Raw genomic sequence first — 5,053 nt, forward strand, 5'->3', positions numbered from 1 at the left:
CTCTCTTTCTTCATTTCCTCTCATTTCTCTCTCACCCTGTACTCCCTTTTGTAAACCACACGTTTTATCCTCCATGGGAAAACGTGTGGTTGCATTTTTCTGGTCCCCCATTTGTTCCTTAGGCCATCCTTAGCTTACTTCCTAAATCTCCAAAAATTGCACTAACTGAAAAGATATATGTGTTGCCTCTTTAAGATCATTTCTAAGAATGAAAAGATCAATTAAATCCCAGCAAATGGCGTTTTCTTTAAGCAAGAAGTGGCTGTAAAAGTTTGTTTCCAAAAGTTAAAAATCCCATTGCAACTTCAAGAGTTATGATTTTAGAAAAGGCATCTTCATTAAAGAAATATTTTCATGTTAAGAGATTTTTTGGATATATGGCAACCATCTTGACCTTTGAAAACTTTTCCAAGTATGACAAAATGATCTCAACCATACACATATATCTTTTGGTTTTAGCAACTTTGGGCCCTCCTCACCTATAAATACCCTACTCTCCCTTCCATGCAAAAAAAAAAAAAAAAAAAAAAAGTCGTCCCCCTTTCCTTTTCCTGGCCGCATGGCCATTAAGGCCCAACCCCTACCTCATAGCCATGCCTCATTAACCAAACACCACAAGCATATCCATATCTCATAGCTTAGCAAGCCCATATCCCATAGCCCAGACTAAGCATCACTCCCCAACAGCCCCCTTCTCACTCCCTTGTACACCCAATAGTACTTACCTTTCAATTCCAAAATCCATCAGCATTACGAAGTTCATCCGAGGATTTTGAGCGAAGAAGGCCGACATCTAAAGCCCATCCATCATCGTCAAAAATTCAGGTAACTCTCATCATCATTCTTAAATCATGAGACAGGGTGGCGAATTTAGTTTTGCGACTCCTCTTTGACAACTAGCAGTTTGGGTTTCTATCACAATATTTCCAAAATCCTAAGGAACGGGTCAGATCCATGATTTCCGTCCCAAGGCCCCAACTGCCAGTTGTTGAAGAAGTTTATCTTCGGATTACATAAATTTAATTCGTCCTGAATTGATATTCGTTCGCCTCCTGCATTCCATTGTAATGATCCGATGCGTAGATTGTGTACAATAGTGGATCTCAACCATTGAAATAAGCACTAACATGTCATTAAGAATGTGTTTATGGTGATTAATGTCTACACATCTATGTATTGATGACTACAAAAGTTTTGCCATTTGTGCGTAATTTGTCAATAATTAATTCATTACAATATCCAAAAGAGAGCACTATAACCAAGTCAGAAGGCATAAAGAAACCCAATAAACCATTGAAGCGCATCCAGCCTAGCCATAACTCGCCCCTAAACACGCACCCCAAGCCGCGCCCTAACCCATACCTTAAGCCGCACCCCTAAGCCGGATCCTTAACCCCAGCTTGACCCTACGAATCTCTACCTCTACACATGCTCCACTTGGCCTTGACCCCAAACCCCATGGATCAAGCGGCCTTGACCCAAACCCTGCAGCCCACTCGGCCCAACTCCCATGGCCCAAGTCTTATTCGGCCTCACCCTCACCCTCACACCCTTCAGCTTCAAATTCCCCATACCATTCGGTCATGCCATGGCCTACACTCATCCGCATATCTCACACATCCCATCCATAGTCACCACCCTATTCCCCATCCCATATCCTATTTCCCACATCTCATCCGACCTCACCTATTTCCATTCATCCCATCAAACCTTTTTCATGCCTATAGCCCATTCACCCATCATACATACCCATAGCCCATAGCATGCTCCCAAAGTGATCTAACAGATCTTCTCTAGATCATTTGACCTCACAATTATCCCACCACCATTCGGTCACAAACTTGGACCCCACCATCATTTGGTTATAAACTAGGCCCACTCAAGAGAATCTAACGGGGCACCCCGAGTTAACCCGAGTCAACCCAAGTCAGCCCGGGTTCAACCTGAGTTCAAATCAAGTCAGCCCGAGCCAACCCGAGTCAACCCGAGCTTCCAATCCAAGTCTCGATTTTCAATCTCAAGTCTCCAATCCAACCGAACTACGTCGACTCTGATCCCAGTGAGGCTTGGGTACGTAGGCAGCTTGGATGTCTGATGGCATAGCAACCGCGAGTCGGCTCCACAACAAATTGTGGGGTTTTGTATATTAATTTTCTTGTAAAATTTAATCACTTAGGACTTTCCATGAAATTAGAATTTTAGAAAAACTTTCACTTAGATTGAATTCAAACAAATTAAGAAATCAAGATACACATTTAGGATCTACATTGAAATTAGATCATAGGATGCATGTCACGTAGTTAGCACACTAACATAGAGTTAAATGAGCCATTTAAACGAAATTCAAAAGAGTTAACTTTTGGAATTGAAGACCGATTATCGGGCAGGAATGGTGCATGTCGTGGATAACTCCCCATACCTTCCATTCTTGTAACCAGGTAACGAGCCTAGATTTCTGGTTAATTATGGGTCCTAGATCCCACATCTAGGTGGCGACTCTGTCACTCTCTTTTGTGTGGAATTCGGATTGCCTTAGTGATCCCAAGTTCATATAAAAGATGAATTAAAATCAATAATAAAAGAGCACACGCCAATCGCGTGGGTACAAGAGACCAAGAGAGAGCGTGGCGGCTCGCGCCCCACCCCTCTCGCGGGATCGGGTCCCACAGTTTGGCGACTCTGGTGGGGACCACCTAACTTCATTAAAACTTCAAAGGATAACTCATTTGAATTTAATTTAACTGGCTCATGAAAACTCTATCTCTTATATACTTATTAGATTAGTTTGTATGTTTCATTTTCTCATCACATTTTACTCAAATTTAATCTAACAAAACTTGAAGGCATCATAGATTGCGCAAACATATTGCACACACTTACATCACTTGCATTGCATCTCACATGCACACACATCCTATTTTAGGAACCCGGAGTGTTATCTAGCATGGTTGACTGGGATTTCATCACCTGGTGCCTCTGTACTAGAGAAGCATTCCACTCTTAGCCTAGTACCTTCATGGTAAGTAAACGGATCTCTTGTTCACGTACTGATACACTGGACACTGGTACAGTATATTGAGCACGGATTCGCGCTAAGGGAACTCTTGGCCTTACCCCTAGATTAACCACACATGCATGTAGTATAGGAACAGACGTGCATCAGGTGTGTGAGCCTAGTTTAGGATATCCTACCCATTTGTGTCTAGATTAGGTTGTGGTCCATCTTCCAATGGCTACGATCGGTCCTTAGGTACACAAACAAAGTCATGAGTTGAGATCCTCTCTCCACTCCGCTAGATTAGGATTAGGATTGATGCCTTCAGGTAACCCTTGTCAAAATGTAAAAGGATTAAAAAAAACTTTTCCTTTAGGGTTAGGATATAAATCCCATCATTTCCAAAGATCTCATAGGATTAGTCATTCCTGATCTACCCGTTGAAAGCAATCCTATGTAATCTCATCTAATCTTTTGATCGTGTGTCTTTCATTCTTCTGTCATACGATTCGATCGTATCTTCATGCCATCCCCTAACTGGCAGGAGCAGAATCTCACAATCTTTCGATTATGCAATCTCATGATCTGATCATACCTGGTCCAGATGATCCAATCTTGTTTATATCATTGGTCTCTTCTTACTCTAGGGGTAACCTGTTACAAGATTATTTCTATAAGCTTCTCAGAGTCTATTCCCATGACCCTTAAACTAGGGGCATCCCCTAATACATTCGTGTCGCCATCATCGTGTCTCAGTCACTATGGGATTCATTCTGTCATTTCTATTGCTTGTTTAACCCATAACCATCTTTCAATCGTCAAGTATAGAGCGCACCTTGAATGTCAAGCATACACTTTATATTCCTTGTTTCCATTCCAGGAACTGTCATAGCCATGTCTAATATTTTTCAGGTCCGGATCAATTCATTATTACAAATGAGGCCTGGCTCTCCACAACCTTCCGTTGTTGATCTAGATTCTGCACCACTTCCTCCGTCAGCTCCTTTGGCTGAAAGCTCGAGAAATACCCAGTCCAATACCACTGCTGATACCTTGGCTCTTATCCTCCAACAATTGCAAGAGCTTAAAGAAGAGAATCGTTGCATCAGAGCTCAATTGAATGAGATATTTGGCTCAGCTGATGTTACCTCTAAAGGCAAAAGCCCTAGCTTCTCCATGGCATATGGGTGTGCTCAAAGTTCCATGGCCACGGGTTCTGAAGGATTGATTCTGAATCTCTCTAGACAAGTGGCTGCCCTCGCGCAGAAGATTCATCAAATGAAGCAACAAATGAAGACCAATTGTTTCCAACCGTAAGACTCCAAGCTCCAAGATGATAGAGAAGGAAGTTTTGTTATATGGAACTCGGCCAGTCAAAGCTCTAAGGAACCACTCAAGTCTCTGACTGATGAGCATGAACACGAAAGACCATCCAAACCAAATCCGATAATCGAGCTCAGTAGTAGTAGTGACGACGACAGTGACGCAGATGCCGGAGGAGATCTAAACATAGTGTTGCCAGAAGGATTCCTTGATCCCCTGTCGCTAGATGATCTCGTTGTTTAGACGACCTATGGTTAACAAAAGAAACAGGTCTAGTTATGAGCCAGCCCTTGCTGAGCCTCCAAAGCCAGATAGTTGCAGCAGTCTTAGTCCTTTTGTTATTTTAATTAAGTCCAGTCATGATGTCAAGTCCAGTTATTAAGTGCAGTCTTCTAAAAGTTTGAATAAATTTCTAGTTCAGTTGAGTCGTTTCTTACTTTTTGAGTCAAGAGTGTGAATTCTGAGTCTGTTCAGAATAAGTCTTATCAGATGTGGTCTTTTTCAATTCAATAAAACTTGCTTTCTCTATACATTCCAGTTTGCGCTTCTGACTTTAATAAACAATGAGAATAATACTCCCTCCTCAAATGAAGACAAAATTGACGAAACTCCACTTGAGTCACAACAATTACTTGAACAAGAGGAGCGCCAATCCCAGCCTTTCAAAGATGAAATTGAAATGATAAACATTGGCACTGAAACTTTGATTCAGTAAATGCCTGTTGGAAATACATT

The 5,053-nt window shown here is 41.8% G+C and overlaps 1 long non-coding RNA gene across 1 annotated transcript; it reads left to right on the top strand.

Annotated features, from left to right (window-relative positions):
- The first annotated feature begins 526 nt into the window (after positions 1 to 526).
- Positions 527 to 4,848, top strand: LOC143862208 (uncharacterized). The gene is made up of 2 exons (XR_013240211.1): positions 527 to 825; positions 3,908 to 4,848. It is a non-coding gene; the product is annotated as an uncharacterized LOC143862208 (long non-coding RNA).
- Positions 4,849 to 5,053: the final 205 nt, after the last annotated feature.

The sequence above is a fragment of the Tasmannia lanceolata genome, unplaced genomic scaffold (genome assembly GCF_043159265.1).
Source record: "Tasmannia lanceolata isolate RefF3 unplaced genomic scaffold, GAP_Taslan_0.1 ptg000003l, whole genome shotgun sequence".
NCBI lineage: Eukaryota > Viridiplantae > Streptophyta > Magnoliopsida > Canellales > Winteraceae > Tasmannia > Tasmannia lanceolata.